At 42.5% G+C, this 27201-nt stretch overlaps 28 non-coding genes across 28 annotated transcripts; 5 read left to right on the forward strand and 23 right to left on the reverse strand.

Annotated features, from left to right (window-relative positions):
• The first annotated feature begins 122 nt into the window (after nt 1-122).
• trnaw-cca lies at nt 123-194 on the forward strand. Its single transcript has one exon. It is a non-coding gene; the product is annotated as a tRNA-Trp (tRNA).
• An 879-nt stretch (nt 195-1073) lies between these two features.
• On the reverse strand, nt 1074-1144 carry trnak-uuu. Its single transcript has one exon. It is a non-coding gene; the product is annotated as a tRNA-Lys (tRNA).
• A 493-nt stretch (nt 1145-1637) lies between these two features.
• On the reverse strand, nt 1638-1710 carry trnak-uuu. Its single transcript has one exon. It is a non-coding gene; the product is annotated as a tRNA-Lys (tRNA).
• A 204-nt stretch (nt 1711-1914) lies between these two features.
• trnaw-cca lies at nt 1915-1986 on the forward strand. The gene has a single exon. It is a non-coding gene; the product is annotated as a tRNA-Trp (tRNA).
• Nucleotides 1987-2714: 728 nt separating this feature from the next.
• On the reverse strand, nt 2715-2787 carry trnak-uuu. Its single transcript has one exon. It is a non-coding gene; the product is annotated as a tRNA-Lys (tRNA).
• Nucleotides 2788-2991: 204 nt separating this feature from the next.
• On the forward strand, nt 2992-3063 carry trnaw-cca. Its single transcript has one exon. It is a non-coding gene; the product is annotated as a tRNA-Trp (tRNA).
• Nucleotides 3064-3945: 882 nt separating this feature from the next.
• Nucleotides 3946-4019, reverse strand: trnak-uuu. The gene has a single exon. It is a non-coding gene; the product is annotated as a tRNA-Lys (tRNA).
• A 454-nt stretch (nt 4020-4473) lies between these two features.
• Nucleotides 4474-4546, reverse strand: trnak-uuu. The gene has a single exon. It is a non-coding gene; the product is annotated as a tRNA-Lys (tRNA).
• Nucleotides 4547-5853: 1307 nt separating this feature from the next.
• Nucleotides 5854-5927, reverse strand: trnak-uuu. Its single transcript has one exon. It is a non-coding gene; the product is annotated as a tRNA-Lys (tRNA).
• A 204-nt stretch (nt 5928-6131) lies between these two features.
• trnaw-cca lies at nt 6132-6203 on the forward strand. The gene has a single exon. It is a non-coding gene; the product is annotated as a tRNA-Trp (tRNA).
• An 882-nt stretch (nt 6204-7085) lies between these two features.
• On the reverse strand, nt 7086-7159 carry trnak-uuu. Its single transcript has one exon. It is a non-coding gene; the product is annotated as a tRNA-Lys (tRNA).
• Nucleotides 7160-7363: 204 nt separating this feature from the next.
• trnaw-cca lies at nt 7364-7435 on the forward strand. Its single transcript has one exon. It is a non-coding gene; the product is annotated as a tRNA-Trp (tRNA).
• Nucleotides 7436-8317: 882 nt separating this feature from the next.
• On the reverse strand, nt 8318-8391 carry trnak-uuu. The gene has a single exon. It is a non-coding gene; the product is annotated as a tRNA-Lys (tRNA).
• Nucleotides 8392-8845: 454 nt separating this feature from the next.
• Nucleotides 8846-8918, reverse strand: trnak-uuu. Its single transcript has one exon. It is a non-coding gene; the product is annotated as a tRNA-Lys (tRNA).
• A 1319-nt stretch (nt 8919-10237) lies between these two features.
• trnak-uuu lies at nt 10238-10310 on the reverse strand. The gene has a single exon. It is a non-coding gene; the product is annotated as a tRNA-Lys (tRNA).
• Nucleotides 10311-11480: 1170 nt separating this feature from the next.
• Nucleotides 11481-11553, reverse strand: trnak-uuu. Its single transcript has one exon. It is a non-coding gene; the product is annotated as a tRNA-Lys (tRNA).
• A 1129-nt stretch (nt 11554-12682) lies between these two features.
• trnak-uuu lies at nt 12683-12755 on the reverse strand. The gene has a single exon. It is a non-coding gene; the product is annotated as a tRNA-Lys (tRNA).
• Nucleotides 12756-14074: 1319 nt separating this feature from the next.
• Nucleotides 14075-14147, reverse strand: trnak-uuu. The gene has a single exon. It is a non-coding gene; the product is annotated as a tRNA-Lys (tRNA).
• Nucleotides 14148-15317: 1170 nt separating this feature from the next.
• trnak-uuu lies at nt 15318-15390 on the reverse strand. Its single transcript has one exon. It is a non-coding gene; the product is annotated as a tRNA-Lys (tRNA).
• A 1129-nt stretch (nt 15391-16519) lies between these two features.
• trnak-uuu lies at nt 16520-16592 on the reverse strand. The gene has a single exon. It is a non-coding gene; the product is annotated as a tRNA-Lys (tRNA).
• Nucleotides 16593-17922: 1330 nt separating this feature from the next.
• On the reverse strand, nt 17923-17995 carry trnak-uuu. Its single transcript has one exon. It is a non-coding gene; the product is annotated as a tRNA-Lys (tRNA).
• A 1115-nt stretch (nt 17996-19110) lies between these two features.
• On the reverse strand, nt 19111-19183 carry trnak-uuu. The gene has a single exon. It is a non-coding gene; the product is annotated as a tRNA-Lys (tRNA).
• A 1158-nt stretch (nt 19184-20341) lies between these two features.
• Nucleotides 20342-20415, reverse strand: trnak-uuu. Its single transcript has one exon. It is a non-coding gene; the product is annotated as a tRNA-Lys (tRNA).
• Nucleotides 20416-21573: 1158 nt separating this feature from the next.
• On the reverse strand, nt 21574-21647 carry trnak-uuu. Its single transcript has one exon. It is a non-coding gene; the product is annotated as a tRNA-Lys (tRNA).
• Nucleotides 21648-22776: 1129 nt separating this feature from the next.
• trnak-uuu lies at nt 22777-22849 on the reverse strand. The gene has a single exon. It is a non-coding gene; the product is annotated as a tRNA-Lys (tRNA).
• Nucleotides 22850-24168: 1319 nt separating this feature from the next.
• Nucleotides 24169-24241, reverse strand: trnak-uuu. The gene has a single exon. It is a non-coding gene; the product is annotated as a tRNA-Lys (tRNA).
• A 1170-nt stretch (nt 24242-25411) lies between these two features.
• trnak-uuu lies at nt 25412-25484 on the reverse strand. The gene has a single exon. It is a non-coding gene; the product is annotated as a tRNA-Lys (tRNA).
• A 1090-nt stretch (nt 25485-26574) lies between these two features.
• On the reverse strand, nt 26575-26647 carry trnak-uuu. Its single transcript has one exon. It is a non-coding gene; the product is annotated as a tRNA-Lys (tRNA).
• Between the last annotated feature and the right edge of the window lie 554 nt (nt 26648-27201).

A 27201-nucleotide genomic window follows, 5' to 3' on the forward strand; every position in this document is an offset into this window, starting at 1 on the left:
CACGTTCTGACGAGGGGGCATTGTCAGATGGTACATTTCCCCAGAGAACCAGGTTTTCATTCCAAATGATACAGTCAACAAAATCTGAACTAGGCATCCCCTCCAAAAAACACATTGTACAAGACCTCGTGGTGCAAAGGTAGCGCGTCTGACTCCAGATCAGAAGGTTGCGTGTTCAAATCGCGTCGTGGTCAGGGATTTTATGTGTGCAATCTCTGCCTTCTTTACACAGCGAAGTCAATGAATCAGCACAATTCAGAAACCACCAAACCAATGCTGCTTAAAATTACAATTGTCTCTCACAGAAGCATGGCACACTGCAAATTCCTAAATAAGATGATGCTGTGTGATTGACAGACTTAAATCAGTCTTCGAACAGGGAGTTGAACTAATTTTTGGCTTGGGGGCAGTATTTCGGCATATGGATGAGAAGCGTGCCCTGTTACTCAGGCCCAGAAGCTCGGATATGCATATAATTGGTAGATGTGGATATAAAACACTCTAAAGTTTCCAAAACTGTTAAAATCCTGTCTGTGAGTATAACATAACTAATACGGCAGGTGAAAACCTGAGGAAAATCATTCCAGGAAGTGCGATTTGTTTTTGATGTGGGTAGTTTTCAATTGAATGCTTATTGAGTTTCTAATGGGTTCGGACCCAGATTGCAGTTCCTATGGCTTCCACTATATGTCAACAGTCTTTAGACATTGTTTCAGGCTTCTTTTCTGAAAAATTACGAAGAACGAGACCTTTCTGTCAGTGCTTAGGAAGCATGCAGTGCTGGTTTGCGAGCGTGACCGAGTGCGCACCCTTCGTTGTTTTTCCTTTCTATTGAATACGCTATTGTCCGGTTGAAATATTATCAATTATTAAGACAATAGACAACCTGAGGATTCATTTTGACATTGTTTGACATGTTTCTACAAACTTTATCGGTACTATGAGGATGTCTTCAGACTAAGCTGTTTTGGCTCTGTGAGTGTTTTGTCCTCAGGTCGAACATGTCATGGAAAGTCAAGGAAAATGCAAGTTCAGAAAGACAGCGTAGTGAAGTAAGGTGAACATTAAAGCATCACCCGAACAGGGACTTGAACCCTGGACCCTCAGATTAAAAGTCTGATGCTCTACCGACAGCTATCCGGGCTCTGATTTTGCTTATTTTCATACACCTAACCCTCCGGGCTCTGCTTTTGCTTATTTTCATACACCTAACCTGCCGGGCAGAGGCACGTTCTGACGAGGGGGCATTGTCAGATGGTACATTTCCCCAGAGAACCAGGTTTTCATTCCAAATGATACAGTCAACTAAATCTGAACTAGGCATCATGCAGGAAGCATGCAGTGCTGGTTTGCGAGCGTGACCGAGTGCGCACCCTTCGTTGTTTTTCCTTTCTATTGAATACGCTATTGTCCAGTTGAAATATTATCAATTATTAAGACAATAGACAACCTGAGGATTCATTTTGACATTGTTTGACATGTTTCTACAAACTTTATCGGTACTATGAGGATGTCTTCAGACTAAGCTGTTTTGGCTCTGTGAGTGTTTTGTCCTCAGGTCGAACATGTCATGGAAAGTCAAGGAAAATGCAAGTTCAGAAAGACAGCGTAGTGAAGAAAGGTGAACATTAAAGCATCGCCCGAACAGGGACTTGAACCCTGGACCCTCAGATTAAAAGTCTGATGCTCTACCGACTGAGCTATCAGGGCTCTGATTTAGCTTATTTTCATACACCTATCCCTCCGGGCTCTGCTTTTGCTTATTTTCATACACCTAACCTGCCGGGCAGAGGCACGTTCTGATGAGGGGGCATTGTCAGATGGTACATTTCCCCAGAGAACCAGGTTTTCATTCCAAATGATACAGTCAACTACATCTGAACTAGGCATCCCCTCCAAAAAAACATTGTACAAGACCTCGTGACGCAAAGGTAGCGCGTCTGACTCCAGATCAGAAGGTTGCGTGTTCAAATCACGTCGTGGTCAGGGATTTTATGTGTGCAATCTCTGCCTTCTTTACACAGCGAAGTCAATGAATCAGCACAAGAACCAATGTGGCTTTTCAGAAACCACCAAACCAATGCTGCTTAAGATGACAATTGTCTCTCACAGAAGCATGGCACACTGCAAATTCCTAAATAAGATGATGCTGTGTGATTGACAGTCTTCGAACAGGGAGTTGAACAAATTTTTGGCTTGGGGGCAGTATTTCGGCATATGGATGAGAAGCGTGCCCTGTTACTCAGGCCCAGAAGCTCGGATATGCATATAATTGGTAGATGTGGATATAAAACACTCTAAAGTTTCCAAAACTGTTAAAATCCTGTCTGTGAGTATAACATAACTAATACGGCAGGCGAAAACCTGAGGAAAATCATTCCAGGAAGTGCGATTTGTTTTTGATGTGGGTAGTTTTCAATTGAATGCTTATTGAGTTTCTAATGGGTTCGGACCCAGATTGCAGTTCCTATGGCTTCCACTAGATGTCAACAGTCTTTAGACATTGTTTCAGGCTTCTTTTCTGAAAAATTACGAAGAACGAGACCTTTCTGTCAATGTTTCTACAAACTTTATCGGTACTATGAGGATGTCTTCAGACTAAGCTGTTTTGGCTCTGTGAGTGTTTTGTCCTCAGGTCGAACATGTCATGGAAAGTCAAGGAAAATGCAAGTTCAGAAAGACAGCGTAGTGAAGAAAGGTGAACATTAAAGCATCGCCCGAACAGGGACTTGAACCCTGGACCCTCAGATTAAAAGTCTGATGCTCTTCCGACTGAGCTATCCGGGGTCTACTTTTGCTTGTTTTCATACACCTAACCTGCCGGGCAGTACTTTTGCTTATTTTCATACACCTAACCTGCCGGGCAGAGGCACGTTCTGACGAGGGGGCATTGTCAGATGGTACATTTCCCCAGAGAACCAGGTTTTCATTCCAAATGATACAGTCAACTAAATCTGAACTAGGCATCCCCTCCAAAAAAACATTGTACAAGACCTTGTGGCGCAAAGGTAGCGCGTCTGACTCCAGATCAGAAGGTTGCGTGTTCAAATCACGTCGTGGTCAGGGATTTTATGTGTGCAATCTCTGCCTTCTTTACACAGCGAAGTCAATGAATCATCACAAGAACCAATGTGGCTTTTCAGAAACCACCAAACCAATGCTGCTTAAGATTACAATTGTCTCTCACAGAAGCATGGCACACTGCAAATTCCTAAATAAGATAATGCTGTGTGATTTACAGACTTAAATCAGTCTTCGAACAGGGAGTTGAACTAGTTTTTGGCTTGGAGGCAGTATTTCGGCATATGGATGAGAAGCGTGCCCTGTTACTCAGGCCCAGAAGCTCGGATATGCATATAATTGGTAGATGTGGATATAAAACACTCTAGAGTTTCCAAAACTGTTAAAATCCTGTCTGTGAGTATAACAGAACTGATACAGCAGGCGAAAACCTGAGGAAAATCATTCCAGGAAGTGCGATTTGTTTTTGATGTGGGTAGTTTTCAATTGAATGCTTATTGAGTTTCTAATGGGTTCGGACCCAGATTGCAGTTCCTATGGCTTCCACTAGATGTCAACAGTCTTTAGACATTGTTTCAGGCTTCTTTTCTGAAAAATTATGAAGAACGAGACCTTTCTGTCAGTGCTTAGGAAGCATGCAGTGCTGGTTTGCGAGCGTGACCGAGTGCGCACCCTTCGTTGTTTTTCCTTTCTATTGAATACGCTATTGTCCGGTTGAAATATTATCAATTATTAAGACAATCGACAACCTGAGGATTCATTTTAACATCGTTTGACATGTTTCTACAAACTTTATCGGTACTATGAGGATGTCTTCAGACTAAGCTGTTTTGGCTCTGTGAGTGTTTTGTCCTCAGGTCGAACATGTCATGGAAAGTCAAGTTCAGAAAAACAGCGTAGTGAAGAAAGGTGAACATTAAAGCAACACCGAAACAGGGACTTGAACCCTGGACCCTCAGATTAAAAGTCTGATGCTCTTCCGACTGAGCTATCCGGGGTCTACTTTTGCTTGTTTTCATACACCTAACCTGCCGGGCAGAGGCACGTTCTGACGAGGGGGCATTGTCAGATGGTACATTTCCCCAGAGAACCAGGTTTTCATTCCAAATGATACAGTCAACTAAATCTGAACTAGGCATCATGCAGGAAGCATGCAGTGCTGGTTTGCGAGCGTGACCGAGTGCGCACCCTTCGTTGTTTTTCCTTTCTATTGAATACGCTATTGTCCGGTTGAAATATAATCAATTATTAAGACAATAGACAACCTGAGGATTCATTTTGACATTGTTTGACGTGTTTCTACAAACTTTATCGGTACTATGAGGATGTCTTCAGACTAAGCTGTTTTGGCTCTGTGAGTGTTTTGTCCTCAGGTCGAACATGTCATGGAAAGTCAAGGAAAATGCAAGTTCAGAAAGACAGCGTAGCGAAGAAAGGTGAACATTAAAGCATCGCCCGAACAGGGACTTGAACCCTGGACCCTCAGATTAAAAGTCTGATGCTCTACCGACTGAGCTATCCGGGCTCTGATTTTGCTTATTTTCATACACCTAACCCTCCGGGCAGAGGCACGTTCTGACGAGGGGGCATTGTCAGATGGTACATTTCCCCAGAGAACCAGGTTTTCATTCCAAATGATACAGTCAACTAAATCTGAACTAGGCATCATGCAGGAAGCATGCAGTGCTGGTTTGCGAGCGTGACCGAGTGCGCACCCTTCGTTGTTTTTCCTTTCTATTGAATACGCTATTGTCCGGTTGAAATATTATCAATTATTAAGACAATAGACAACCTGAGGATTCATTTTGACATTGTTTGACATGTTTCTACAAACTTTATCGGTCAACTAAATCTGAACTAGGCATCCCCTCCAAAAAAACATTGTACAAGACCTTGTGGCGCAAAGGACTCCAGATCAGAAGGTTGCGTGTTCAAATCACGTCGTGGTCAGGGATTTTATGTGTGCAATCTCTGCCTTCTTTACACAGCGAAGTCAATGAATCATCACAAGAACCAATGTGGCTTTTCAGAAACCACCAAACCAATGCTGCTTAAGATTACAATTGTCTCTCACAGAAGCATGGCACACTGCAAATTCCTAAATAAGATGATGCTGTGTGATTTACAGACTTAAATCAGTCTTCGAACAGGGAGTTGAACTAGTTTTTGGCTTGGAGGCAGTATTTCGGCATATGGATGAGAAGCGTGCCCTGTTACTCAGGCCCAGAAGCTCGGATATGCATATAATTGGTAGATGTGGATATAAAACACTCTAGAGTTTCCAAAACTGTTAAAATCCTGTCTGTGAGTATAACAGAACTGATACAGCAGGCGAAAACCTGAGGAAAATCATTCCAGGAAGTGCGATTTGTTTTTGATGTGGGTAGTTTTCAATTGAATGCTTATTGAGTTTCTAATGGGTTCGGACCCAGATTGCAGTTCCTATGGCTTCCACTAGATGTCAACAGTCTTTAGACATTGTTTCAGGCTTCTTTTCTGAAAAATTATGAAGAACGAGACCTTTCTGTCAGTGCTTAGGAAGCATGCAGTGCTGGTTTGCGAGCGTGACCGAGTGCGCACCCTTCGTTGTTTTTCCTTTCTATTGAATACGCTATTGTCCTGTTGAAATATTATCAATTATTAAGACAATCGACAACCTGAGGATTCATTTTAACATCGTTTGACATGTTTCTACAAACTTTATCGGTACTATGAGGATGTCTTCAGACTAAGCTGTTTTGGCTCTGTGAGTGTTTTGTCCTCAGGTCGAACATGTCATGGAAAGTCAAGTTCAGAAAGACAGCGTAGTGAAGAAAGGTGAACATTAAAGCAACACCGAAACAGGGACTTGAACCCTGGACCCTCAGATTAAAAGTCTGATGCTCTTCCGACTGAGCTATCCGGGGTCTACTTTTGCTTGTTTTCATACACCTAACCTGCCGGGCAGTACTTTTGCTTATTTTCATACACCTAACCTGCCGGGCAGAGGCACGTACTGACGAGGGGTCATTGTCAGATGGTACATTTCCCCAGAGAACCAGGTTTTCATTCCAAATGATACAGTCAACTAAATCTGAACTAGGCATCCCCTCCAAAAAAACATTGTACAAGACCTTGTGGCGCAAAGGTAGCGCGTCTGACTCCAGATCAGAAGGTTGCGTGTTCAAATCACGTCGTGGTCAGGGATTTTATGTGTGCAATCTCTGCCTTCTTTACACAGCGAAGTCAATGAATCATCACAAGAACCAATGTGGCTTTTCAGAAACCACCAAACCAATGCTGCTTAAGATTACAATTGTCTCTCACAGAAGCATGGCACACTGCAAATTCCTAAATAAGATAATGCTGTGTGATTTACAGACTTAAATCAGTCTTCGAACAGGGAGTTGAACTAGTTTTTGGCTTGGAGGCAGTATTTCGGCATATGGATGAGAAGCGTGCCCTGTTACTCAGGCCCAGAAGCTCGGATATGCATATAATTGGTAGATGTGGATATAAAACACTCTAGAGTTTCCAAAACTGTTAAAATCCTGTCTGTGAGTATAACAGAACTGATACAGCAGGCGAAAACCTGAGGAAAATCATTCCAGGAAGTGCGATTTGTTTTTGATGTGGGTAGTTTTCAATTGAATGCTTATTGAGTTTCTAATGGGTTCGGACCCAGATTGCAGTTCCTATGGCTTCCACTAGATGTCAACAGTCTTTAGACATTGTTTCAGGCTTCTTTTCTGAAAAATTATGAAGAACGAGACCTTTCTGTCAGTGCTTAGGAAGCATGCAGTGCTGGTTTGCGAGCGTGACCGAGTGCGCACCCTTCGTTGTTTTTCCTTTCTATTGAATACGCTATTGTCCTGTTGAAATATTATCAATTATTAAGACAATCGACAACCTGAGGATTCATTTTAACATCGTTTGACATGTTTCTACAAACTTTATCGGTACTATGAGGATGTCTTCAGACTAAGCTGTTTTGGCTCTGTGAGTGTTTTGTCCTCAGGTCGAACATGTCATGGAAAGTCAAGTTCAGAAAGACAGCGTAGTGAAGAAAGGTGAACATTAAAGCAACACCGAAACAGGGACTTGAACCCTGGACCCTCAGATTAAAAGTCTGATGCTCTTCCGACTGAGCTATCCGGGGTCTACTTTTGCTTGTTTTCATACACCTAACCTGCCGGGCAGTACTTTTGCTTATTTTCATACACCTAACCTGCCGGGCAGAGGCACGTACTGACGAGGGGTCATTGTCAGATGGTACATTTCCCCAGAGAACCAGGTTTTCATTCCAAATGATACAGTCAACTAAATCTGAACTAGGCATCCCCTCCAAAAAAACATTGTACAAGACCTTGTGGCGCAAAGGTAGCGCGTCTGACTCCAGATCAGAAGGTTGCGTGTTCAAATCACGTCGTGGTCAGGGATTTTATGTGTGCAATCTCTGCCTTCTTTACACAGCGAAGTCAATGAATCATCACAAGAACCAATGTGGCTTTTCAGAAACCACCAAACCAATGCTGCTTAAGATTACAATTGTCTCTCACAGAAGCATGGCACACTGCAAATTCCTAAATAAGATAATGCTGTGTGATTTACAGACTTAAATCAGTCTTCGAACAGGGAGTTGAACTAGTTTTTGGCTTGGAGGCAGTATTTCGGCATATGGATGAGAAGCGTGCCCTGTTACTCAGGCCCAGAAGCTCGGATATGCATATAATTGGTAGATGTGGATATAAAACACTCTAGAGTTTCCAAAACTGTTAAAATCCTGTCTGTGAGTATAACAGAACTGATACAGCAGGCGAAAACCTGAGGAAAATCATTCCAGGAAGTGCGATTTGTTTTTGATGTGGGTAGTTTTCAATTGAATGCTTATTGAGTTTCTAATGGGTTCGGACCCAGATTGCAGTTCCTATGGCTTCCACTAGATGTCAACAGTCTTTAGACATTGTTTCAGGCTTCTTTTCTGAAAAATTATGAAGAACGAGACCTTTCTGTCAGTGCTTAGGAAGCATGCAGTGCTGGTTTGCGAGCGTGACCGAGTGCGCACCCTTCGTTGTTTTTCCTTTCTATTGAATACGCTATTGTCCGGTTGAAATATTATCAATTATTAAGACAATCGACAACCTGAGGATTCATTTTAACATCGTTTGACATGTTTCTACAAACTTTATCGGTACTATGAGGATGTCTTCAGACTAAGCTGTTTTGGCTCTGTGAGTGTTTTGTCCTCAGGTCGAACATGTCATGGAAAGTCAAGTTCAGAAAAACAGCGTAGTGAAGAAAGGTGAACATTAAAGCAACACCGAAACAGGGACTTGAACCCTGGACCCTCAGATTAAAAGTCTGATGCTCTTCCGACTGAGCTATCCGGGGTCTGCTTTTGCTTGTTTTCATACACCTAACCTGCCGGGCAGAGGCACGTTCTGACGAGGGGGCATTGTCAGATGGTACATTTCCCCAGAGAACCAGGTTTTCATTCCAAATGATACAGTCAACTAAATCTGAACTAGGCATCATGCAGGAAGCATGCAGTGCTGGTTTGCGAGCGTGACCGAGTGCGCACCCTTCGTTGTTTTTCCTTTCTATTGAATACGCTATTGTCCGGTTGAAATATAATCAATTATTAAGACAATAGACAACCTGAGGATTCATTTTGACATTGTTTGACGTGTTTCTACAAACTTTATCGGTACTATGAGGATGTCTTCAGACTAAGCTGTTTTGGCTCTGTGAGTGTTTTGTCCTCAGGTCGAACATGTCATGGAAAGTCAAGGAAAATGCAAGTTCAGAAAGACAGCGTAGCGAAGAAAGGTGAACATTAAAGCATCGCCCGAACAGGGACTTGAACCCTGGACCCTCAGATTAAAAGTCTGATGCTCTACCGACTGAGCTATCCGGGCTCTGATTTTGCTTATTTTCATACACCTAACCCTCCGGGCAGAGGCACGTTCTGACGAGGGGGCATTGTCAGATGGTACATTTCCCCAGAGAACCAGGTTTTCATTCCAAATGATACAGTCAACTAAATCTGAACTAGGCATCATGCAGGAAGCATGCAGTGCTGGTTTGCGAGCGTGACCGAGTGCGCACCCTTCGTTGTTTTTCCTTTCTATTGAATACGCTATTGTCCGGTTGAAATATTATCAATTATTAAGACAATAGACAACCTGAGGATTCATTTTGACATTGTTTGACATGTTTCTACAAACTTTATCGGTCAACTAAATCTGAACTAGGCATCCCCTCCAAAAAAACATTGTACAAGACCTTGTGGCGCAAAGGACTCCAGATCAGAAGGTTGCGTGTTCAAATCACGTCGTGGTCAGGGATTTTATGTGTGCAATCTCTGCCTTCTTTACACAGCGAAGTCAATGAATCATCACAAGAACCAATGTGGCTTTTCAGAAACCACCAAACCAATGCTGCTTAAGATTACAATTGTCTCTCACAGAAGCATGGCACACTGCAAATTCCTAAATAAGATGATGCTGTGTGATTTACAGACTTAAATCAGTCTTCGAACAGGGAGTTGAACTAGTTTTTGGCTTGGAGGCAGTATTTCGGCATATGGATGAGAAGCGTGCCCTGTTACTCAGGCCCAGAAGCTCGGATATGCATATAATTGGTAGATGTGGATATAAAACACTCTAGAGTTTCCAAAACTGTTAAAATCCTGTCTGTGAGTATAACAGAACTGATACAGCAGGCGAAAACCTGAGGAAAATCATTCCAGGAAGTGCGATTTGTTTTTGATGTGGGTAGTTTTCAATTGAATGCTTATTGAGTTTCTAATGGGTTCGGACCCAGATTGCAGTTCCTATGGCTTCCACTAGATGTCAACAGTCTTTAGACATTGTTTCAGGCTTCTTTTCTGAAAAATTATGAAGAACGAGACCTTTCTGTCAGTGCTTAGGAAGCATGCAGTGCTGGTTTGCGAGCGTGACCGAGTGCGCACCCTTCGTTGTTTTTCCTTTCTATTGAATACGCTATTGTCCGGTTGAAATATTATCAATTATTAAGACAATAGACAACCTGAGGATTCATTTTGACATTGTATGACATGTTTCTACAAACTTTATCGGTACTATGAGGATGTCTTCAGACTAAGCTGTTTTGGCTCTGTGAGTGTTTTGTCCTCAGGTCGAACATGTCATGGAAAGTCAAGGAAAATGCAAGTTCAGAAAGACAGCGTAGTGAAGAAAGGTGAACATTAAAGCATTGCCCGAACAGGGACATGAAACCTGGACCCTCAGATTAAAAGTCTGATGCTCTACCGACTGAGCTATCCGGGCTCTGATTTTGCTTATTTTCATACACCTAACCCTCCGGGCTCTGCTTTTGCTTATTTTCATACACCTAACCTGCCGGGCAGAGGCACGTTCTGACGAGGGGGCATTGTCAGATGGTACATTTCCCCAGAGAACCAGGTTTTCATTCCAAATGATACAGTCAACTAAATCTGAACTAGGCATCCCCTCCAAAAAAACATTGTACAAGACCTTGTGGCGCAAAGGTAGCGCGTCTGACACCAGATCAGAAGGTTGCGTGTTCAAATCATGTCGTGGTCAGGGATTTTATTTGAGCAATCTCTGCCTTCTTTACACAGCGAAGTCAATGAATCAGCACAAGAACCAATGTGGCTTTACAGAAACCACCAAACCAATGCTGCTTAAGATGACAATTGTCTCTCACAGAAGCATGGCACACTGCAAATTCCTAAATAAGATGATGCTGTGTGATTTACAGACTTAAATCAGTCTTCGAACAGGGAGTTGAACTAGTTTTTGGCTTGGAGGCAGTATTTCGGCATATGGATGAGAAGCGTGCCCTGTTACTCAGGCCCAGAAGCTCGGATATGCATATAATTGGTAGATGTGGATATAAAACACTCTAGAGTTTCCAAAACTGTTAAAATCCTGTCTGTGAGTATAACAGAACTGATACAGCAGGCGAAAACCTGAGGAAAATCATTCCAGGAAGTGCGATTTGTTTTTGATGTGGGTAGTTTTCAATTGAATGCTTATTGAGTTTCTAATGGGTTCGGACCCAGATTGCAGTTCCTATGGCTTCCACTAGATGTCAACAGTCTTTAGACATTGTTTCAGGCTTCTTTTCTGAAAAATTATGAAGAACGAGACCTTTCTGTCAGTGCTTAGGAAGCATGCAGTGCTGGTTTGCGAGCGTGACCGAGTGCGCACCCTTCGTTGTTTTTCCTTTCTATTGAATACGCTATTGTCCGGTTGAAATATTATCAATTATTAAGACAATAGACAACCTGAGGATTCATTTTGACATTGTTTGACATGTTTCTACAAACTTTATCGGTACTATGAGGATGTCTTCAGAATAAGCTGTTTTGGCTCTGTGAGTGTTTTGTCCTCAGGTCGAACATGTCATGGAAAGTCAAGGAAAATGCAAGTTCAGAAAGACAGCGTAGTGAAGAAAGGTGAACATTAAAGCATTGCCCGAACAGGGACTTGAACCCTGGACCCTCAGATTAAAAGTCTGATTCTATACCGACTGAGCTATCCGGGCTCTGATTTTGCTTATTTTCATACACCTAACCCTCCGGGCTCTGCTTTTGCTTATTTTCATACACCTAACCTGCCGGGCAGAGGCACGTTCTGACGAGGGGGCATTGTCAGATGGTACATTTCCCCAGAGAACCAGGTTTTCATTCCAAATGATACAGTCAACTAAATCTGAACTAGGCATCCCCTCCAAAAAAACATTGTACAAGACCTTGTGGCGCAAAGGTAGCGCGTCTGACACCAGATCAGAAGGTTGCGTGTTCAAATCATGTCGTGGTCAGGGATTTTATTTGAGCAATCTCTGCCTTCTTTACACAGCGAAGTCAATGAATCAGCACAAGAACCAATGTGGCTTTACAGAAACCACCAAACCAATGCTGCTTAAGATGACAATTGTCTCTCACAGAAGCATGGCACACTGCAAATTCCTAAATAAGATGATGCTGTGTGATTTACAGACTTAAATCAGTCTTCGAACAGGGAGTTGAACTAGTTTTTGGCTTGGAGGCAGTATTTCGGCATATGGATGAGAAGCGTGCCCTGTTACTCAGGCCCAGAAGCTCGGATATGCATATAATTGGTAGATGTGGATATAAAACACTCTAGAGTTTCCAAAACTGTTAAAATCCTGTCTGTGAGTATAACAGAACTGATACAGCAGGCGAAAACCTGAGGAAAATCATTCCAGGAAGTGCGATTTGTTTTTGATGTGGGTAGTTTTCAATTGAATGCTTATTGAGTTTCTAATGGGTTCGGACCCAGATTGCAGTTCCTATGGCTTCCACTAGATGTCAACAGTCTTTAGACATTGTTTCAGGCTTCTTTTCTGAAAAATTATGAAGAACGAGACCTTTCTGTCAGTGCTTAGGAAGCATGCAGTGCTGGTTTGCGAGCGTGACCGAGTGCGCACCCTTCGTTGTTTTTCCTTTCTATTGAATACGCTATTGTCCGGTTGAAATATTATCAATTATTAAGACAATAGACAAACTTTATCGGTACTATGAGGATGTCTTCAGACTAAGCTGTTTTGGCTCTGTGAGTGTTTTGTCCTCAGGTCGAACATGTCATGGAAAGTCAAGGAAAATGCAAGTTCAGAAAGACAGCGTAGCGAAGAAAGGTGAACATTAAAGCATCGCCCGAACAGGGACTTGAACCCTGGACCCTCAGATTAAAAGTCTGATGCTCTACCGACTGAGCTATCCGGGCTCTGATTTTGCTTATTTTCATACACCTAACCCTCCGGGCAGAGGCACGTTCTGACGAGGGGGCATTGTCAGATGGTACATTTCCCCAGAGAACCAGGTTTTCATTCCAAATGATACAGTCAACTAAATCTGAACTAGGCATCATGCAGGAAGCATGCAGTGCTGGTTTGCGAGCGTGACCGAGTGCGCACCCTTCGTTGTTTTTCCTTTCTATTGAATACGCTATTGTCCGGTTGAAATATTATCAATTATTAAGACAATAGACAACCTGAGGATTCATTTTGACATTGTTTGACATGTTTCTACAAACTTTATCGGTCAACTAAATCTGAACTAGGCATCCCCTCCAAAAAAACATTGTACAAGACCTTGTGGCGCAAAGGACTCCAGATCAGAAGGTTGCGTGTTCAAATCACGTCGTGGTCAGGGATTTTATGTGTGCAATCTCTGCCTTCTTTACACAGCGAAGTCAATGAATCATCACAAGAACCAATGTGGCTTTTCAGAAACCACCAAACCAATGCTGCTTAAGATTACAATTGTCTCTCACAGAAGCATGGCACACTGCAAATTCCTAAATAAGATGATGCTGTGTGATTTACAGACTTAAATCAGTCTTCGAACAGGGAGTTGAACTAGTTTTTGGCTTGGAGGCAGTATTTCGGCATATGGATGAGAAGCGTGCCCTGTTACTCAGGCCCAGAAGCTCGGATATGCATATAATTGGTAGATGTGGATATAAAACACTCTAGAGTTTCCAAAACTGTTAAAATCCTGTCTGTGAGTATAACAGAACTGATACAGCAGGCGAAAACCTGAGGAAAATCATTCCAGGAAGTGCGATTTGTTTTTGATGTGGGTAGTTTTCAATTGAATGCTTATTGAGTTTCTAATGGGTTCGGACCCAGATTGCAGTTCCTATGGCTTCCACTAGATGTCAACAGTCTTTAGACATTGTTTCAGGCTTCTTTTCTGAAAAATTATGAAGAACGAGACCTTTCTGTCAGTGCTTAGGAAGCATGCAGTGCTGGTTTGCGAGCGTGACCGAGTGCGCACCCTTCGTTGTTTTTCCTTTCTATTGAATACGCTATTGTCCGGTTGAAATATTATCAATTATTAAGACAATAGACAACCTGAGGATTCATTTTGACATTGTTTGACATGTTTCTACAAACTTTATCGGTACTATGAGGATGTCTTCAGAATAAGCTGTTTTGGCTCTGTGAGTGTTTTGTCCTCAGGTCGAACATGTCATGGAAAGTCAAGGAAAATGCAAGTTCAGAAAGACAGCGTAGTGAAGAAAGGTGAACATTAAAGCATTGCCCGAACAGGGACTTGAACCCTGGACCCTCAGATTAAAAGTCTGATTCTATACCGACTGAGCTATCCGGGCTCTGATTTTGCTTATTTTCATACACCTAACCCTCCGGGCTCTGCTTTTGCTTATTTTCATACACCTAACCTGCCGGGCAGAGGCACGTTCTGACGAGGGGGCATTGTCAGATGGTACATTTCCCCAGAGAACCAGGTTTTCATTCCAAATGATACAGTCAACTAAATCTGAACTAGGCATCCCCTCCAAAAAAACATTGTACAAGACCTTGTGGCGCAAAGGTAGTGCGTCTGACACCAGATCAGAAGGTTGCGTGTTCAAATCATGTCGTGGTCAGGGATTTTATTTGAGCAATCTCTGCCTTCTTTACACAGCGAAGTCAATGAATCAGCACAAGAACCAATGTGGCTTTACAGAAACCACCAAACCAATGCTGCTTAAGATGACAATTGTCTCTCACAGAAGCATGGCACACTGCAAATTCCTAAATAAGATGATGCTGTGTGATTTACAGACTTAAATCAGTCTTCGAACAGGGAGTTGAACTAGTTTTTGGCTTGGAGGCAGTATTTCGGCATATGGATGAGAAGCGTGCCCTGTTACTCAGGCCCAGAAGCTCGGATATGCATATAATTGGTAGATGTGGATATAAAACACTCTAGAGTTTCCAAAACTGTTAAAATCCTGTCTGTGAGTATAACAGAACTGATACAGCAGGCGAAAACCTGAGGAAAATCATTCCAGGAAGTGCGATTTGTTTTTGATGTGGGTAGTTTTCAATTGAATGCTTATTGAGTTTCTAATGGGTTCGGACCCAGATTGCAGTTCCTATGGCTTCCACTAGATGTCAACAGTCTTTAGACATTGTTTCAGGCTTCTTTTCTGAAAAATTATGAAGAACGAGACCTTTCTGTCAGTGCTTAGGAAGCATGCAGTGCTGGTTTGCGAGCGTGACCGAGTGCGCACCCTTCGTTGTTTTTCCTTTCTATTGAATACGCTATTGTCCGGTTGAAATATTATCAATTATTAAGACAATAGACAACCTGAGGATTCATTTTGACATTGTTTGACATGTTTCTACAAACTTTATCGGTACTATGAGGATGTCTTCAGACTAAGCTGTTTTGGCTCTGTGAGTGTTTTGTCCTCAGGTCGAACATGTCATGGAAAGTCAAGGAAAATGCAAGTTCAGAAAGACAGCGTAGTGAAGAAAGGTGAACATTAAAGCATTGCCCGAACAGGGACTTGAACCCTGGACCCTCAGATTAAAAGTCTGATTCTATACCGACTGAGCTATCCGGGCTCTGATTTTGCTTATTTTCATACACCTAACCCTCCGGGCTCTGCTTTTGCTTATTTTCATACACCTAACCTGCCGGGCAGAGGCACGTTCTGACGAGGGGGCATTGTCAGATGGTACATTTCCCCAGAGAACCAGGTTTTCATTCCAAATGATACAGTCAACTAAATCTGAACTAGGCATCCCCTCCAAAAAAACATTGTACAAGACCTTGTGGCGCAAAGGTAGTGCGTCTGACACCAGATCAGAAGGTTGCGTGTTCAAATCATGTCGTGGTCAGGGATTTTATTTGAGCAATCTCTGCCTTCTTTACACAGCGAAGTCAATGAATCAGCACAAGAACCAATGTGGCTTTACAGAAACCACCAAACCAATGCTGCTTAAGATGACAATTGTCTCTCACAGAAGCATGGCACACTGCAAATTCCTAAATAAGATGATGCTGTGTGATTTACAGACTTAAATCAGTCTTCGAACAGGGAGTTGAACTAGTTTTTGGCTTGGAGGCAGTATTTCGGCATATGGATGAGAAGCGTGCCCTGTTACTCAGGCCCAGAAGCTCGGATATGCATATAATTGGTAGATGTGGATATAAAACACTCTAGAGTTTCCAAAACTGTTAAAATCCTGTCTGTGAGTATAACAGAACTGATACAGCAGGCGAAAACCTGAGGAAAATCATTCCAGGAAGTGCGATTTGTTTTTGATGTGGGTAGTTTTCAATTGAATGCTTATTGAGTTTCTAATGGGTTCGGACCCAGATTGCAGTTCCTATGGCTTCCACTAGATGTCAACAGTCTTTAGACATTGTTTCAGGCTTCTTTTCTGAAAAATTATGAAGAACGAGACCTTTCTGTCAGTGCTTAGGAAGCATGCAGTGCTGGTTTGCGAGCGTGACCGAGTGCGCACCCTTCGTTGTTTTTCCTTTCTATTGAATACGCTATTGTCCGGTTGAAATATTATCAATTATTAAGACAATAGACAAACTTTATCGGTACTATGAGGATGTCTTCAGACTAAGCTGTTTTGGCTCTGTGAGTGTTTTGTCCTCAGGTCGAACATGTCATGGAAAGTCAAGGAAAATGCAAGTTCAGAAAGACAGCGTAGCGAAGAAAGGTGAACATTAAAGCATCGCCCGAACAGGGACTTGAACCCTGGACCCTCAGACTAAAAGTCTGATGCTCTACCGACTGAGCTATCCGGGCTCTGATTTTGTTTATTTTCATACACCTAACCCTCCGGGCAGAGGCACGTTCTGACGAGGGGGCATTGTCAGATGGTACATTTCCCCAGAGAACCAGGTTTTCATTCCAAATGATACAGTCAACTAAATCTGAACTAGGCATCATGCAGGAAGCATGCAGTGCTGGTTTGCGAGCGTGACCGAGTGCGCACCCTTCGTTGTTTTTCCTTTCTATTGAATACGCTATTGTCCGGTTGAAATATTATCAATTATTAAGACAATAGACAACCTGAGGATTCATTTTGACATTGTTTGACATGTTTCTACAAACTTTATCGGTCAACTAAATCTGAACTAGGCATCCCCTCCAAAAAAACATTGTACAAGACCTTGTGGCGCAAAGGTAGCGCGTCTTACACCAGATCAGAAGGTTGCGTGTTCAAATCATGTCGTGGTCAGGGATTTTATTTGAGCAATCTCTGCCTTCTTTACACAGCGAAGTCAATGAATCAGCACAAGAACCAATGTGGCTTTACAGAAACCACCAAACCAATGCTGCTTAAGATGACAATTGTCTCTCACAGAAGCATGGCACACTGCAAATTCCTAAATAAGATGATGCTGTGTGATTTACAGACTTAAATCAGTCTTCGAACAGGGAGTTGAACTAGTTTTTGGCTTGGAGGCAGTATTTCGGCATATGGATGAGAAGCGTGCCCTGTTACTCAGGCCCAGAAGCTCGGATATGCATATAATTGGTAGATGTGGATATAAAACACTCTAGAGTTTCCAAAACTGTTAAAATCCTGTCTGTGAGTATAACAGAACTGATACAGCAGGCGAAAACCTGAGGAAAATCATTCCAGGAAGTGCGATTTGTTTTTGATGTGGGTAGTTTTCAATTGAATGCTTATTGAGTTTCTAATGGGTTCGGACCCAGATTGCAGTTCCTATGGCTTCCACTAGATGTCAACAGTCTTTAGACATTGTTTCAGGCTTCTTTTCTGAAAAATTATGAAGAACGAGACCTTTCTGTCAGTGCTTAGGAAGCATGCAGTGCTGGTTTGCGAGCGTGACCGAGTGCGCACCCTTCGTTGTTTTTCCTTTCTATTGAATACGCTATTGTCCGGTTGAAATATTATCAATTATTAAGACAATAGACAACCTGAGGATTCATTTTGACATTGTTTGACATGTTTCTACAAACTTTATCGGTACTATGAGGATGTCTTCAGACTAAGCTGTTTTGGCTCTGTGAGTGTTTTGTCCTCAGGTCGAACATGTCATGGAAAGTCAAGGAAAATGCAAGTTCAGAAATACAGCGTAGTGAAGAAAGGTGAACATTAAAGGATCGCCCGAACAGGGACTTGAACCCTGGACCCTCAGATTAAAAGTCTGATGCTCTACCGACTGAGCTATCCAGGCTCTGCTTTTGCTTATTTTCATACACCTAACCCGCCGGGCAGAGGCACGTTCTGACGAGGGGGCATTGTCAGATGGTACATTTCCCCAGAGAACCAGGTTTTCATTCCAAATGATACAGTCAACTAAATCTGAACTAGGCATCCCCTCCAAAAAAACATTGTACAAGACCTTGTGGCGCAAAGGTAGCGCGTCTGACACCAGATCAGAAGGTTGCGTGTTCAAATCATGTCGTGGTCAGGGATTTTATTTGAGCAATCTCTGCCTTCTTTACACAGCGAAGTCAATGAATCAGCACAAGAACCAATGTGGCTTTACAGAAACCACCAAACCAATGCTGCTTAAGATGACAATTGTCTCTCACAGAAGCATGGCACACTGCAAATTCCTAAATAAGATGATGCTGTGTGATTTACAGACTTAAATCAGTCTTCGAACAGGGAGTTGAACTAGTTTTTGGCTTGGAGGCAGTATTTCGGCATATGGATGAGAAGCGTGCCCTGTTACTCAGGCCCAGAAGCTCGGATATGCATATAATTGGTAGATGTGGATATAAAACACTCTAGAGTTTCCAAAACTGTTAAAATCCTGTCTGTGAGTATAACAGAACTGATACAGCAGGCGAAAACCTGAGGAAAATCATTCCAGGAAGTGCGATTTGTTTTTGATGTGGGTAGTTTTCAATTGAATGCTTATTGAGTTTCTAATGGGTTCGGACCCAGATTGCAGTTCCTATGGCTTCCACTAGATGTCAACAGTCTTTAGACATTGTTTCAGGCTTCTTTTCTGAAAAATTATGAAGAACGAGACCTTTCTGTCAGTGCTTAGGAAGCATGCAGTGCTGGTTTGCGAGCGTGACCGAGTGCGCACCCTTCGTTGTTTTTCCTTTCTATTGAATACGCTATTGTCCGGTTGAAATATGATCAATTATTAAGACAATAGACAACCTGAGGATTCATTTTGACATTGTTTGACATGTTTCCACAAACTTTATCGGTACTATGTCTTCAGACTAAGCTGTTTTGGCTCTGTGAGTGTTTTGTCCTCAGGTCGAACATGTCATGGAAAATGCAAGTTCAGAAAGACAGCGTAGTGAAGAAAGGTGAACATTAAAGCAACACCCGAACAGGGACTTGAACCCTGGACCCTCAGATCAAAAGTCTGATGCTCTACCGACTGAGCTATCCGGGCTCTACTTTTGCTTGTTTTCATACACCTAACCTGCCGGGCAGTACTTTTGCTTATTTTCATACACCTAACCTGCCGGGCAGAGGCACGTTCTGACGAGGGGGCATTGTCAGATGGTACATTTCCCCAGAGAACCAGGTTTTCATTCCAAATGATACAGTCAACTAAATCTGAACTAGGCATCCCCTCCAAAAAAACATTGTACAAGACCTTGTGGTGCAAAGGTAGCGAGTCTGACTTCAGACCAGAAGGTTGCGTGTTCAAATCACGTCGTGGTCAGGGATTTTATGTGTGCAATCTCTGCCTTCTTTACACAGCGAAGTCAATGAATCAGCACAAGAACCAATGTGGCTTTACAGAAACCACCAAACCAATGCTGCTTAAGATGACAATTGTCTCTCACAGAAGCATGGCACACTGCAAATTCCTAAATAAGATGATGCTGTGTGATTTACAGACTTAAATCAGTCTTCGAACAGGGAGTTGAACTAGTTTCTGGCTTGGAGGCAGTATTTCGGCATATGGATGAGAAGCGTGCCCTGTTACTCAGGCCCAGAAGCTCGGATATGCATATAATTGGTAGATGTGGATATAAAACACTCTAGAGTTTCCAAAACTGTTAAAATCCTGTCTGTGAGTATAACAGAACTGATACAGCAGGCGAAAACCTGAGGAAAATCATTCCAGGAAGTGCGATTTGTTTTTGATGTGGGTAGTTTTCAATTGAATGCTTATTGAGTTTCTAATGGGTTCGGACCCAGATTGCAGTTCCTATGGCTTCCACTAGATGTCAACAGTCTTTAGACATTGTTTCAGGCTTCTTTTCTGAAAAATTATGAAGAACGAGACCTTTCTGTCAGTGCTTAGGAAGCATGCAGTGCTGGTTTGCGAGCGTGACCGAGTGCGCACCCTTCGTTGTTTTTCCTTTCTATTGAATACGCTATTGTCCGGTTGAAATATTATCAATTATTAAGACAATCGACAACCTGAGGATTCATTTTAACATCGTTTGACATGTTTCTACAAACTTTATCGGTACTATGAGGATGTCTTCAGACTAAGCTGTTTTGGCTCTGTGAGTGTTTTGTCCTCAGGTCGAACATGTCATGGAAAGTCAAGTTCAGAAAGACAGCGTAGTGAAGAAAGGTGAACATTAAAGCAACACCGAAACAGGGACTTGAACCCTGGACCCTCAGATTAAAAGTCTGATGCTCTTCCGACTGAGCTATCCGGGGTCTACTTTTGCTTGTTTTCATACACCTAACCTGCCGGGCAGTACTTTTGCTTATTTTCATACACCTAACCTGCCGGGCAGAGGCACGTTCTGACGAGGGGGCATTGTCAGATGGTACATTTCCCCAGAGAACCAGGTTTTCATTCCAAATGATACAGTCAACTAAATCTGAACTAGGCATCCCCTCCAAAAAAACATTGTACAAGACCTTGTGGCGCAAAGGTAGTGCGTCTGACACCAGATCAGAAGGTTGCGTGTTCAAATCATGTCGTGGTCAGGGATTTTATTTGAGCAATCTCTGCCTTCTTTACACAGCGAAGTCAATGAATCAGCACAAGAACCAATGTGGCTTTATAGAAACCACCAAACCAATGCTGCTTAAGATGACAATTGTCTCTCACAGAAGCATGGCACACTGCAAATTCCTAAATAAGATGATGCTGTGTGATTTACAGACTTAAATCAGTCTTCGAACAGGGAGTTGAACTAGTTTTTGGCTTGGAGGCAGTATTTCGGCATATGGATGAGAAGCGTGCCCTGTTACTCAGGCCCAGAAGCTCGGATATGCATATAATTGGTAGATGTGGATATAAAACACTCTAGAGTTTCCAAAACTGTTAAAATCCTGTCTGTGAGTATAACAGAACTGATACAGCAGGCGAAAACCTGAGGAAAATTATTCCAGGAAGTGCGATTTGTTTTTGATGTGGGTAGTTTTCAATTGAATGCTTATTGAGTTTCTAATGGGTTCGGACCCAGATTGCAGTTCCTATGGCTTCCACTAGATGTCAACAGTCTTTAGACATTGTTTCAGGCTTCTTTTCTGAAAAATTATGAAGAACGAGACCTTTCTGTCAGTGCTTAGGAAGCATGCAGTGCTGGTTTGCGAGCGTGACCGAGTGCGCACCCTTTGTTGTTTTTCCTTTCTATTGAATACGCTATTGTCCGGTTGAAATATTATCAATTATTAAGACAATCGACAACCTGAGGATTCATTTTAACATCGTTTGACATGTTTCTACAAACTTTATCGGTACTATGAGGATGTCTTCAGACTAAGCTGTTTTGGCTCTGTGAGTGTTTTGTCCTCAGGTCGAACATGTCATGGAAAGTCAAGTTCAGAAAGACAGCGTAGTGAAGAAAGGTGAACATTAAAGCAACACCGAAACAGGGACTTGAACCCTGGACCCTCAGATTAAAAGTCTGATGCTCTTCCGACTGAGCTATCCGGGGTCTACTTTTGCTTGTTTTCATACACCTAACCTGCCGGGCAGTACTTTTGCTTATTTTCATACACCTAACCTGCCGGGCAGAGGCACGTTCTGACGAGGGGGCATTGTCAGATGGTACATTTCCCCAGAGAACCAGGTTTTCATTCCAAATGATACAGTCAACTAAATCTGAACTAGGCATCCCCTCCAAAAAAACATTGTACAAGACCTTGTGGCGCAAAGGTAGTGCGTCTGACACCAGATCAGAAGGTTGCGTGTTCAAATCATGTCGTGGTCAGGGATTTTATTTGAGCAATCTCTGCCTTCTTTACACAGCGAAGTCAATGAATCAGCACAAGAACCAATGTGGCTTTATAGAAACCACCAAACCAATGCTGCTTAAGATGACAATTGTCTCTCACAGAAGCATGGCACACTGCAAATTCCTAAATAAGATGATGCTGTGTGATTTACAGACTTAAATCAGTCTTCGAACAGGGAGTTGAACTAGTTTTTGGCTTGGAGGCAGTATTTCGGCATATGGATGAGAAGCGTGCCCTGTTACTCAGGCCCAGAAGCTCGGATATGCATATAATTGGTAGATGTGGATATAAAACACTCTAGAGTTTCCAAAACTGTTAAAATCCTGTCTGTGAGTATAACAGAACTGATACAGCAGGCGAAAACCTGAGGAAAATCATTCCAGGAAGTGCGATTTGTTTTTGATGTGGGTAGTTTTCAATTGAATGCTTATTGAGTTTCTAATGGGTTCGGACCCAGATTGCAGTTCCTATGGCTTCCACTAGATGTCAACAGTCTTTAGACATTGTTTCAGGCTTCTTTTCTGAAAAATTATGAAGAACGAGACCTTTCTGTCAGTGCTTAGGAAGCATGCAGTGCTGGTTTGCGAGCGTGACCGAGTGCGCACCCTTCGTTGTTTTTCCTTTCTATTGAATACGCTATTGTCCGGTTGAAATATGATCAATTATTAAGACAATAGACAAACTTTATCGGTACTATGAGGATGTCTTCAGACTAAGCTGTTTTGGCTCTGTGAGTGTTTTGTCCTCAGGTCGAACATGTCATGGAAAGTCAAGGAAAATGCAAGTTCAGAAAGACAGCGTAGCGAAGAAAGGTGAACATTAAAGCATCGCCCGAACAGGGACTTGAACCCTGGACCCTCAGATTAAAAGTCTGATGCTCTACCGACTGAGCTATCCGGGCTCTGATTTTGCTTATTTTCATACACCTAACCCTCCGGGCAGAGGCACGTTCTGACGAGGGGGCATTGTCAGATGGTACATTTCCCCAGAGAACCAGGTTTTCATTCCAAATGATACAGTCAACTAAATCTGAACTAGGCATCATGCAGGAAGCATGCAGTGCTGGTTTGCGAGCGTGACCGAGTGCGCACCCTTCGTTGTTTTTCCTTTCTATTGAATACGCTATTGTCCGGTTGAAATATTATCAATTATTAAGACAATAGACAACCTGAGGATTCATTTTGACATTGTTTGACATGTTTCTACAAACTTTATCGGTCAACTAAATCTGAACTAGGCATCCCCTCCAAAAAAACATTGTACAAGACCTTGTGGCTCAAAGGACTCCAGATCAGAAGGTTGAGTGTTCAAATCACGTCGTGGTCAGGGATTTTATGTGTGCAATCTCTGCCTTCTTTACACAGCGAAGTCAATGAATCATCACAAGAACCAATGTGGCTTTTCAGAAACCACCAAACCAATGCTGCTTAAGATTACAATTGTCTCTCACAGAAGCATGGCACACTGCAAATTCCTAAATAAGATAATGCTGTGTGATTTACAGACTTAAATCAGTCTTCGAACAGGGAGTTGAACTAGTTTTTGGCTTGGAGGCAGTATTTCGGCATATGGATGAGAAGCGTGCCCTGTTACTCAGGCCCAGAAGCTCGGATATGCATATAATTGGTAGATGTGGATATAAAACACTCTAGAGTTTCCAAAACTGTTAAAATCCTGTCTGTGAGTATAACAGAACTGATACAGCAGGCGAAAACCTGAGGAAAATCATTCCAGGAAGTGCGATTTGTTTTTGATGTGGGTAGTTTTCAATTGAATGCTTATTGAGTTTCTAATGGGTTCGGACCCAGATTGCAGTTCCTATGGCTTCCACTAGATGTCAACAGTCTTTAGACATTGTTTCAGGCTTCTTTTCTGAAAAATGATGAAGAACGAGACCTTTCTGTCAGTGCTTAGGAAGCATGCAGTGCTGGTTTGCGAGCGTGACCGAGTGCGCACCCTTCGTTGTTTTTCCTTTCTATTGAATACGCTATTGTCCGGTTGAAATATTATCAATTATTAAGACAATAGACAACCTGAGGATTCATTTTGACATTGTTTGACATGTTTCTACAAACTTTATCGGTACTATGAGGATGTCTTCAGACTAAGCTGTTTTGGCTCTGTGAGTGTTTTGTCCTCAGGTCGAACATGTCATGGAAAGTCAAGGAAAATGCAAGTTCAGAAAGACAGCGTAGTGAAGAAAGGTGAACATTAAAGCATTGCCCGAACAGGGACTTGAACCCTGGACCCTCAGATTAAAAGTCTGATGCTCTACCGACTGAGCTATCCGGGCTCTGATTTTGCTTATTTTCATACACCTAACCCTCCGGGCTCTGCTTTTGCTTATTTTCATACACCTAACCTGCCGGGCAGAGGCACGTTCTGACGAGGGGGCATTGTCAGATGGTACATTTCCCCAGAGAACCAGGTTTTCATTCCAAATGATACAGTCAACTAAATCTGAACTAGGCATCCCCTCCAAAAAAACATTGTACAAGACCTTGTGGCGCAAAGGTAGCGCGTCTGACACCAGATCAGAAGGTTGCGTGTTCAAATCATGTCGTGGTCAGGGATTTTATTTGAGCAATCTCTGCCTTCTTTACACAGCGAAGTCAATGAATCAGCACAAGAACCAATGTGGCTTTACAGAAACCACCAAACCAATGCTGCTTAAGATGACAATTGTCTCTCACAGAAGCATGGCACACTGCAAATTCCTAAATAAGATGATGCTGTGTGATTTACAGACTTAAATCAGTCTTCGAACAGGGAGTTGAACTAGTTTTTGGCTTGGAGGCAGTATTTCGGCATATGGATGAGAAGCGTGCCCTGTTACTCAGGCCCAGAAGCTCGGATATGCATATAATTGGTAGATGTGGATATAAAACACTCTAGAGTTTCCAAAACTGTTAAAATCCTGTCTGTGAGTATAACAGAACTGATACAGCAGGCGAAAACCTGAGGAAAATCATTCCAGGAAGTGCGATTTGTTTTTGATGTGGGTAGTTTTCAATTGAATGCTTATTGAGTTTCTAATGGGTTCGGACCCAGATTGCAGTTCCTATGGCTTCCACTAGATGTCAACAGTCTTTAGACATTGTTTCAGGCTTCTTTTCTGAAAAATTATGAAGAACGAGACCTTTCTGTCAGTGCTTAGGAAGCATGCAGTGCTGGTTTGCGAGCGTGACCGAGTGCGCACCCTTCGTTGTTTTTCCTTTCTATTGAATACGCTATTGTCCGGTTGAAATATTATCAATTATTAAGACAATAGACAACCTGAGGATTCATTTTGACATTGTTTGACATGTTTCTACAAACTTTATCGGTACTATGAGGATGTCTTCAGACTAAGCTGTTTTGGCTCTGTGAGTGTTTTGTCCTCAGGTCGAACATGTCATGGAAAGTCAAGGAAAATGCAAGTTCAGAAATACAGCGTAGTGAAGAAAGGTGAACATTAAAGGATCGCCCGAACAGGGACTTGAACCCTGGACCCTCAGATTAAAAGTCTGATGCTCTACCGACTGAGCTATCCAGGCTCTGCTTTTGCTTATTTTCATACACCTAACCCGCCGGGCAGAGGCACGTTCTGACGAGGGGGCATTGTCAGATGGTACATTTCCCCAGAGAACCAGGTTTTCATTCCAAATGATACAGTCAACTAAATCTGAACTAGGCATCCCCTCCAAAAAAACATTGTACAAGACCTTGTGGCGCAAAGGTAGCGCGTCTGACACCAGATCAGAAGGTTGCGTGTTCAAATCATGTCGTGGTCAGGGATTTTATTTGAGCAATCTCTGCCTTCTTTACACAGCGAAGTCAATGAATCAGCACAAGAACCAATGTGGCTTTACAGAAACCACCAAACCAATGCTGCTTAAGATGACAATTGTCTCTCACAGAAGCATGGCACACTGCAAATTCCTAAATAAGATGATGCTGTGTGATTTACAGACTTAAATCAGTCTTCGAACAGGGAGTTGAACTAGTTTTTGGCTTGGAGGCAGTATTTCGGCATATGGATGAGAAGCGTGCCCTGTTACTCAGGCCCAGAAGCTCGGATATGCATATAATTGGTAGATGTGGATATAAAACACTCTAGAGTTTCCAAAACTGTTAAAATCCTGTCTGTGAGTATAACAGAACTGATACAGCAGGCGAAAACCTGAGGAAAATCATTCCAGGAAGTGCGATTTGTTTTTGATGTGGGTAGTTTTCAATTGAATGCTTATTGAGTTTCTAATGGGTTCGGACCCAGATTGCAGTTCCTATGGCTTCCACTAGATGTCAACAGTCTTTAGACATTGTTTCAGGCTTCTTTTCTGAAAAATTATGAAGAACGAGACCTTTCTGTCAGTGCTTAGGAAGCATGCAGTGCTGGTTTGCGAGCGTGACCGAGTGCGCACCCTTCGTTGTTTTTCCTTTCTATTGAATACGCTATTGTCCGGTTGAAATATGATCAATTATTAAGACAATAGACAAACTTTATCGGTACTATGAGGATGTCTTCAGACTAAGCTGTTTTGGCTCTGTGAGTGTTTTGTCCTCAGGTCGAACATGTCATGGAAAGTCAAGGAAAATGCAAGTTCAGAAAGACAGCGTAGCGAAGAAAGGTGAACATTAAAGCATCGCCCGAACAGGGACTTGAACCCTGGACCCTCAGATTAAAAGTCTGATGCTCTACCGACTGAGCTATCCGGGCTCTGATTTTGCTTATTTTCATACACCTAACCCTCCGGGCAGAGGCACGTTCTGACGAGGGGGCATTGTCAGATGGTACATTTCCCCAGAGAACCAGGTTTTCATTCCAAATGATACAGTCAACTAAATCTGAACTAGGCATCATGCAGGAAGCATGCAGTGCTGGTTTGCGAGCGTGACCGAGTGCGCACCCTTCGTTGTTTTTCCTTTCTATTGAATACGCTATTGTCCGGTTGAAATATTATCAATTATTAAGACAATAGACAACCTGAGGATTCATTTTGACATTGTTTGACATGTTTCTACAAACTTTATCGGTCAACTAAATCTGAACTAGGCATCCCCTCCAAAAAAACATTGTACAAGACCTTGTGGCTCAAAGGACTCCAGATCAGAAGGTTGAGTGTTCAAATCACGTCGTGGTCAGGGATTTTATGTGTGCAATCTCTGCCTTCTTTACACAGCGAAGTCAATGAATCATCACAAGAACCAATGTGGCTTTTCAGAAACCACCAAACCAATGCTGCTTAAGATTACAATTGTCTCTCACAGAAG

Source organism: Oncorhynchus mykiss, chromosome 16 (genome assembly GCF_013265735.2).
Source record: "Oncorhynchus mykiss isolate Arlee chromosome 16, USDA_OmykA_1.1, whole genome shotgun sequence".
In the NCBI taxonomy this organism is placed as follows: domain Eukaryota; kingdom Metazoa; phylum Chordata; class Actinopteri; order Salmoniformes; family Salmonidae; genus Oncorhynchus; species Oncorhynchus mykiss.